Source organism: Palaemon carinicauda, chromosome 27 (genome assembly GCF_036898095.1).
Source record: "Palaemon carinicauda isolate YSFRI2023 chromosome 27, ASM3689809v2, whole genome shotgun sequence".
Taxonomy (NCBI): Eukaryota; Metazoa; Arthropoda; class Malacostraca; order Decapoda; family Palaemonidae; genus Palaemon; species Palaemon carinicauda.
The window spans coordinates 43,172,580-43,182,579 of record NC_090751.1 but is presented as its reverse complement, the minus strand read 5'-3'; the positions used below and the strand labels follow the sequence as shown (position 1 = coordinate 43,182,579).

Sequence of the window (10,000 nt, the reverse complement as noted above, 5' to 3'; positions counted from 1 at the left end):
AAGTACAACACTCCGATTTTGGATTTATATCCAGTTTGTTGAAGAATTTTGACTTACTCTGAATTGCAAGTTTTCAGGTACTGAGATCAAGACATGTTCGTTTAGTTTAGTTAGGTAATGTGTTTCCTATTGTTATATACTGGCGTGCTTACGAATTCTTCGTTTAAAGGCAATATTCAATCTTCGAAAATTGGCTTTTTAAATATCATACATGAATATCAGTTGACATCTTATTTTATAAATTTATTCGATACTTGGTGTAAGGCAAGGATATCCAGTTTAGCCAATGCAATGGTATTATATTTAGTATGACAAATCATATCGACAAAAGCCTGATTTGAAAATAATGAAATTGAGGTAGCTGGTAGTGAAGATTTATTAAATCAGTATTTTCTTAAAGAATGTTCACAGAGACGTGCCTTTAATTTATTTGAAATTTCTAATGAAGAGTTACTGTACATGCATGAAAATTAATATGTTATTAGATTTAGTTTTCAAAATGAAATCAACGGGAAAATTGTTGATTATTGGTTGCCATTATTTCCGGTACTAATTTTCTCTTATGGATAGGTTTATAACAAAACCAGAACACCCAAAACTTATTGAGTTAATTTTTAAACATGACTCGAGAAATATGTCTATGTTCTTCTTCAGCCATTTCCAGGCTGAGAAATGTTTTTTATCGATTATCTTCCTTTTCTGTTTTTTATATATTGCGTTGCCCTCAGATCAAATTTTCAAATGAATTCTATGGATTTCGTACACCTTAGGTAATTTCATGTTTTTTTCCCCCTATTGAAAGGAATCGAACGATACCAAAGCACATTTGAAATTATGTCATAACTTCATCGGAACAATTGAAATAATTATGTCAATTACTTTATGACGAGAAAACACTGTAAAATAGTTCATTCATTTCATCTGGTGAAATAGATGTCTCGCTTTCGTTGGAAAGTTGAACACCGAAGCGTTTTCTGGGAATGCAAAATTATGCTCTGATTTTAGAGATATTCAGGAAATATTACTTGAATCTTAAAATTTTAGTATCATACCGATTTCGATTTTTTTTTCATAATACTCTAGTAAAGTTGCTGCTTTTTAGATAATCTCTCTCTCTCTCTCTCCTCTTCCCTCTCTCTCTCTCTCTCTCTCTCTCTCTCTCTCTCTCTGCGCGCTTAGACTTCTCTCTCTCTCTCTCTCTGCGCGCTTAGACTGTAATTTTAATGTGAAATTTATTTAAGTTTTCTAAAAGATACCTTTGAAAATATATATATTTTTTCATGTTAGGTAGGACCAGGAATAAAAGGTTATTCAGGTCAGACAGCTTTACTTGAACATAGATTGACTTAAAACGAATGACCTGCGTTGTTTGTAACGCTCTCTTCCCATACTGTACCACTAAATCAGTAACTCCATATGTAAGGAGAACTATGTTTCTTTCATTATCGCTTTAAGGACAGGTTAGTTTCCATGAGAACCTAGGACAATTTTTGTTGTAAGCTGATGAATGTGTGAACGAATGAGTGCACAGATTTCTTCTGTTAGGGATGAAAAGGAGAAAATGTAGAATCATCATTCTTCACTTAGAGCATTATTTATGAGTTTATTTTGAAAGTTTCGAGTCGTTGCCATTGTTACGACATTTCAACACCATTCTGTGACCGATGGGAGGTCTGGTCTCGTAGTCCTCATATGTCCGGGAAGTTGATGGAAAGAGCACCCGTCCGGGTTTATCGAACTTGGGATCAAAACAGGTTCCACTAAGATTGGGGCAAAATGATATTTGAAAAAAAGTTTTCATGTTTTATATATATATATATTATATATATATATATATATATATATATATATATATATATATAATATATATATTATATATATATATATATACACACACATATATATATATATATATATATATATATATATATATATATATATATATATACATATATATATAATATATATATATATATATATATATATATATATATATATATATATATTATACTTATGTGCTTCTGATTTTAATTTTGGGTGTCTCGTTGTTGGCAGTTTCTTAGGTTTACTTTTTATTATTTATGGCAAGGTAGTTTGGAGGGTCAGCTTCCGCTGATTCCGATAGTTTGCAAATCTAATGTGATTTGAAGCTTACAGCTATATTTCATAAATCAAATAACTTTCACATTCAGAATCCACATCCTCTCGATGTGATTACTGTTAGCTATAAAACGTATAATCGACCATAAAAAATATATAAATGATTCCAAAAACTGAAATATTAACATGTTTCAAAAGTTTAACGTCTCTTCTGTGCATTCCTATATAAAGCATGATCATTTAAACAGTTTTTTAAATTGTTAATGGTTAATGAAAAGTTAATTTAATTTTTGAAGTAATATGTGAGCTCTCACGTAATACATTGTTATCCTGTCGATGTGTTAGTTATTCTTAACTTGTTCAATCCATATGGAATTTTAGGATTTTTTTTTTTCGTAAGCTATGAATAATTTTGATATAGCAAAAATGTTCGGAGAATGAATTGATGAGATGTACAAAATAATTGAATGATTGTCATATGTAATTCTCCTATTAGATTTAACTTAATTTCATCGGTGAATGAGTTTGAAGAAGCTAGATGCCATAGAGCAGTGGTTCCCAACCTTTCTCCTGTCATTTCCCCCCTGCACCGAGTGCAACCCTCCAGATTTCCCCCTTCATGTGTATGAGGGAAAGAGTAGTTGAAACACACTGTGACGACTTACTAATTTCTTTTTCCATTATAAAAATATACTGATAAACAAATAGTTACAGAGTAAAATGGATAGAGAGCGGTTAGTAACAACTAACCGCATAGCCATAGAGCTATGAGGTTAGTTGTTACTAACCGCTCTCTATCCATTTTACTCTGTAACTATTTGTTTATCAGTATATGGAGAGCGGCTAGTAGCAAAATAAAAGGACTTTTGTTTATACTTCTACTTCAAAATTGAATTAGTGAGAAGGTTGAGGCTGCTTCTTGTGCACCAGTGTATCTATATCAGGGCTAGCTTTGTCACCTGATATTTTTTTTAGTTAGTAGTTAGTGTAATTATTTCCCCCCTGGTAGCTTCAAATTTCCCTCCAGGGGGGAAATTTCCCCCCAGGTTGGGAACCACTGCCATAGAGCCAACCCATTAGATTCAGGTTCTCACCAATTGCCCAAAAGCCAAATAAAGTAACTTACCAGAGTTTATGAAAATAAACATTAGACTTATCTGAATTATATCACAATCAACATTGTAATAAAATGTTTTCGTGCCGGCAAGATACCAGGATGTCATTATTTCTTCGATCCTCAACGGTGGATGATGAATTAAATGTTGCATCATGTAGATAATGTGCTGGGCACGTCTCATGACGCTGTTATTATAACGAGTTTTTTCTTTTTTATATCTATTAATTTTCTCTCCATAAGGACATCTCCTCAATATAATGTCACTGTTCTCGTTTATTGATTTTTTTATTTTTTTTTTTTTGAAAACGTCTGTACAGGTCAGATATTAATATTAAAACTACTCCTTATTTTTTTTTTATTTGAACAGACTTTGATTCATAATTTTTTACCGTGTATGTTTTTTTCTGTGTATAGTTTTTAAAAAAAAAAAAAAAAAAAATTAGAGTGCTTCTATGGAAGAACATTTCATTCGTTGAGACAGCCATTAAAACACTTATTCGAGAAACATCAACAGACAATTCAAGTTAATATCTTAGTGTTCTCATTCACTCATTGACTGCCCCATTTTGTTTTTTATTTTATTTTATTAATATTTTTAATTTATACAGGCCCATCCTTTCATAAAACTTGACTCTCACTTTATTTTGCTTATTGAAAGCTGTACCTGTGATTTTTATCGAAATCTTCCGAAACTTTTTCTGTCCATGAAGTTGAACGCAACTTATCTACCAATTTTTACTGAGGAGTTTTCCTTAGGCCGGCCCTAGACGTAACTGTTTATCTGAACGATATAACTGATCAGATAAAAATCGTTGCAAGCCATCTAAACGTCGCTGCCCTCTACACCATTCCGATTTATCGTTACAATTTGCATCGGTTCCACAGTTTCCACAATGTTATCCGAGGAGGAGGATTCTCTGGCTCTAGCAGGTTTAGCTGTGGCATTATGCGTAAAAAAGGGCAAAAAGTGCTTCTGGATCTAAGCGAGGTCGCAAGTGGAGTAGAGAATGGCTACTGAAAAGAAAAACTTATACTCATACAAACTTGTTTACGGAGTTGAGAGTGGTGCCTAAGGATTGGAAAAATTATTTAAGGATGAACGAGGAAAACGTACTTGAACCTTTTATCATAAGTAACACCTTTTATAAAGAAAGAAGACATAGTCATGAGATGTGCAATAACGCCTCATGAAATACTGACAATCGTTAGATCGATCAGATAAAAAGTATGAATGATTCAACTGTTCATGCCGCTCGATCAGTTCATCTGAAACGATCAAAATCTGCGCAAATTTCCCCCCTACACGTGATTTTTATCGTAACGATTTATCTAATCAGTTATATCGTTCAGATAAACAGTTACGTCCAGGGCCGACCCTTACGCTGTTGTTATTATTTACACTAATTTCAGATATGATCTTCATTACGCTAAATTTTTAGTGAAAATACATAATTAGATTTTCTCATTACATTGGATTTCATACCTCATCTGTACACAGTTTCTTTTTTTTACTAAATTTCTCGCCCATTTATGAAACTAAACTTTAATAGGAACAACTTGTTGCTCTTAAGAGATTTTGTTTTGATGGTAGTTTCATTCTAATAAAAAGTGTAATTTTTATTCTACTATAGGAATTTAAATATTTAAACTTATTTAGGTACATTATTCTAGCCTTATTCTAATTTGGTCCTTCCACCTCTGTTCCATCTTGCCATCTAGATCCCTTAACTTTTTCTTCATTGTACAACTGGGTACTTTCCCCAAGATTCACCTCGGCGTTGAATGACTTCCCTGGACCCGAGGACCAAAATCATAAATCCAATTACTATGTGTAGATGTTATTTCTTATTCCCGTATTTTTCATGAGACAAAGTGTATCTCCGCTCGAGGTCAGGATGGCAGATTCGTCCTTGCCAAGATTCTTAGGCAGGATGTGTTGTACTATGGTAGCGGGGTTTTAAGATTCATTTCAGAAGCAGGTCTTCTGAAAGCTATTTGAATTTCATAAGGGCATCTCTTATATGGTTTTAGATTGAAATATCCTTTATTTTCCATATATAACAAGTTGATGTCGGCGTCAATGACCTTCGATGTCAGGAAGCCAGAGAACTCTAAATAAATCAGTTAATCCCATAATCTCTAACGAGTGATAACTCTCGATAAACAAAACTGCGAAAAAAAGTGATTTATCCGTTTCACATCTATGATGTCAAAATTTATGAAGATGTATAACAAACCAAAGGCCTATACAAACACTACGTACAAAGTCAGTATATAAACATGTAAAAGGAGACATTGAGCGGAATTCCTGCGAGCGACTTCAAGGTCAAAAACAAGCAAAAATACTGGCCCGATGATTAGCTGGGCCAGTCAAAAAAAAAAAAATAAATAAATAAATCTTTAGGAAATGAAAGTTTAATACTGTAAAACGTTACCATGGTTTACGAAAGTAACAATCTATATATTTAAGGTTTCATAATTTTAGACCAGAGCTTTTATATTTTTTTTTCACATTGAATACAGAAATAACCAATTTATTTCACCAAACCAGTATCTGTTTTTACCCTCGATGTCATTTGCAGAAATTTCTCCAAATTTCTCCATTTATTCTTTTTTCTCGTGTCTGAATCATGCAAGAGGAATGACCGAAACCCAGTGTGTAGAAAGACATCCTTTTACCACAAAGATGGTTTCTCTCTCTCTCTCTCTCTCTCTCTCTCTCTCTCTCTCTCTCTCTCTCTCTCTCTCTCTCTCTCTCTCTCTCTCATAGGATAAAATGATCGATTTCTTAGTGAGCATCCTTTTGGCCGAATATTGACAGAAAATTCGATTTTGCAGCCTTTCACCTTATCTCTCTGACATCAGTTATCTTGTGGTCACACAAAGCAATGTCACTATAACGAGAAAGTTTAGGCAATATTTCCAGAAACCAATGAAAGCTATCAGCAGGAGATAACCAGTCATCCTTTATAGTTTAAGAAAGCTCAGGTAGCGCCGGGATTTTTGAAACAGAGGAAGGATCCTCGAGAACTTTGAACTTGCTCTTTTCCTTTTTTTTTTTTTTTTTTTTTTTTTTTTTTTTTTTTTTTTTTTTTTTTTTTAGCGAAATTAGTGCCACAGTAGTTCACACTGACCATCTTGTGAATTGATATAAAAACAGCCTCGGCATCACTTATTAGTCTAAAGACATTGTTAATAATGAAGCGAATGAATTATGAGGATGTAAGTAGGCTACTCCTTTCTACTTTCAAATTGCGATATCACAAATACTTGTATAAAGAAAAGTGGAAAGAAAGAAGGAAAAATGTAAGAAATATGAAACAGGAACAAGAAAAGAAAGACGTTTAAAAGGCTTCTTACCACATTACTTTTTGTCGGCAAGCTGATGAATATCAAAAGACAATTCTTTCGTTTACCTTTACCAATATAAGAATACAGGGTCACTGAGCGTAAATATTACGCAAGCAGCACATAACACACAAGCAACATTACTCTCGAAAATAGATGATACAATAATACTAATATATTTGAGAGAAAAACTCCTATCCATCACTATTCTCAAAGCAACTTTTTCACAAGACACAATTGGACGCTCCTGGAAAATGACCCATCGAATGCTTGGTCATAAAAGTCAAATTCCTTCGTACCTCAACTTCCCTTTGTTATGTAGAATGATGGCGTTAATAAGGCATTTAGGAATTTATTGAGTACAGTATTCAGGTTGATGTTTTTAATCCGATGTAATCCCAAGGGCGTGGAATCATTGTCTCTGTGACCTTACGACGCGAGGAGTAATGAGGTCTTGGCACGGTGGTCACAAATCTTTTGACGGTTTAAAAGCATGAATAAGTCTTAAGAAGTCTTATTATTCCCCCCAGCAAGCACAAGCATTTGAATTCAAATGGTCATTTGACGTGAGTCAAGGTTAACAAGAGTCATGCTACTTACTGTATGTAACCGGGATGGTATGAGGATAAAATGGACAATTTTCTCTTATTACAGCTGTTAAGACGTGCTGATGGATGTGACATGTGTCTTTTATATATTTACCATGTTTATTGCACTAGTTATCTCAATAAAGTTTTTCTTTGGAAAGTTATTTTTCATGCACTACTCATCTGACTGGGAAAATGATCTTGGCTAATAAATCTTGCAAAATTAAATAACCTTAACATTTTTATTTCAGTGTCTTTCAAATAATTATGTAACTTCAGTTTTTTTTCCCTACCAATGAAGGATGCAAACAATAAGTATAAAAATAAGGAAAGATGGATGAATGTGTGTATATGCTTCCATGGACACATACACGAAGAGACGTTTTGGTATTTATTGATGTGATTTTTTTTTTTTTTTTTTTTATGCACTCGCGTAGGTACACAACTGGCCGTTGTGGGTTTAATCACAAGCTCCTATTCCACCCAAACCTGGAACCTGTTGAGAAAGTTGAAAGTGTTCTGATATTTTGGGATGTCTGTTTACTGAACTGTAACGAATAGTTAGTGGTTCGTGGTAACGTTTCTACCTTGTGATCGCGAGACTGTGGTTCGAGTCCCGCTCAGATTCATTAGTTCCTTTACTGTCTGTAACTTAACCATCCTTGTGAGCTAAGGATAGGGGTTTGGGAGAGCCTATAAGTTTACCTTCTGCGTCATCAGCAGCTATTGCCTGGCCCTCTCTGGTCCTAACGTAGGTGGAGAGTGAACTTGGGCTCTGATCATTCAGTTCTCCAGGGCATTGTCCTGTTTGCTAAGGCAATGTAAAGGCCCATTGTTTCTCCCATTCATGGACGGCTTTTAAACATGTAAACTGAATAAAGATAGGCAGAACAAATTACAAATCTTAAAACTCTTGGATACAATTTATTTAAGTGAGTCTGCTAAAGCTAATGAAATACAGATCACTGGCATGACAAACAATCATTAGGGTTATTTAACAAATCAATAAACTTAGGCCATACGAGCGTACTCTTTCCCCATATCCTCAAGAGTCCCATGGCACCCTTGGCCTTGCATGGCATTGTTTTTTTTTTATTGTTCGATGAAATGAAATAATATAATGGTGTAGTTTGGGGAAAATATCAACATTCCTTTCATTAAGTAGTTCGCTGTCAATTCTGGAGCTTAAAAGACTCTCGACAATAATAAAAGACGAGGGCAAACAATCCTCAAGACAATGACATTGAAATGATTATTGCGCAGATCCTGATCTGGTAACATCAAGACTGCGGCTTTATTTCAGTAATCAGTAAAGTTTTATTCATGGTTATTTGGGTCAAGGGAATGTTTTTTAAGACATTATATTAAATCTGTAAAATCAATTCTCGAAACATATTTAAGGAGTGCCATGTGTAAAGCGATGTATCCAAAATCAATAAAATTTACAGCCTGGAGTGAAAGAACCTAACTCCTGAATTCCAGTTTTCAAGGCTTGTCAGTTCTCAAACACTTGCACGATGAAACAGCAACTGAATCCACATTTCTCTGTTGCTCCAAAGGCAGTAGTGTGCACAAAATCAATGTAATTAAGGCCTTATGTAATGAGAATCACAGTAGGTTGCACAGTTTTCGACCAAGCTTTGCTGCTATCTTGGCACAAACTATGAGGGTTTGATAGAACAAATGCTGATATTAAACGGTTTTTACTACCGCCGAATGACCGTCAAATGTAAGGCAAATCTCTGAATAGAGGACTTCGTTATATAACTATCGAACAAGGTAGATAGGTCCACCACGTCATAATGGTATTTATCAGTCAATAAAAGGCTTTTATAATCCTGATCTAATCATTTCAAAAAGAGCTTTGGCATTTGTAGAATTCTAGGAAAAAGTTTTACAACTCTATAAAAATGTTACGTTCGAAGGAAAGTTACCAAACTGGATCATTAACAAGTACTTAATTACACGTCCTTTCATTATCATGGGAGTTGCTAATGTTCTAGATTCCCTTAACGATTTCGTGTTTAATCACTTACAGAATACCTTGCTGCCCACGCCCGTCAGCAGTGTTCATGACCTTTTTTCTCTTTCTCTCTGGTCGTAACATGCCTTTGTTTAAATTCCCAGCAGGAGTAATGCGTCATGGAAGCTTTTTATGACCAGCGTTATTAATTAGGGTAAGTTATTGCTTTCGAGGTAATAGTAATGTTCTATTAGGAGTTATTTGCTTGCATATAAAACTAACAATAATTCCGCTAGCGCAAGCACATCATAGGACCTCGTATACGGTTACATTTATCAAGCGCAATTTATGATCATCATCAGCATCATCATCATCATTATATTATTATTATTATTATTATTATTATTATTATTATTATTATTATTATCCGGTCATTGTCTTAGGACGAGTCGCGCAATTTTCCAGATAACACTCGAAATTGAAAGTTAAAAGAGCGTAAGTTCTGAAGATGCCCTAAGTCACTACACCCAACCTTGGCCTCTATTTACTGCAAAACAAAATAATAGAATAATTTGATACCAAGATACAGCAATACTGGCACATAAGTTCGTCTTTCGTGTGTTAATTGTTCGTATATCTAATACTATAATGACCGTTAATTGTTCATAAACTTAATACTAAAATGACCATTAATTGTTCTTTTACTTGATACTAAAATTACCATTATTTTTCTTAAACTTAATACTAAATTGACCATTAATTGTTATTATATTTAATACTAAAATGAAAATTAAATGTTCTTATGCTTGATACTAAATTGACCATTAATAGTTCTTATATCTGATACTAAAATGACCACTAATGGTTCTTATACTTAATGATAAG

General features: G+C 33.8%; 1 protein-coding gene across 3 annotated transcripts in view; it reads left to right on the top strand.

Moving 5' to 3' along the window:
- Nucleotides 1-10,000, top strand: part of LOC137620707 (cadherin-86C-like) — a 349,290-nt gene that overhangs the window by 110,635 nt on the left and 228,655 nt on the right. The window lies entirely within an intron of this gene.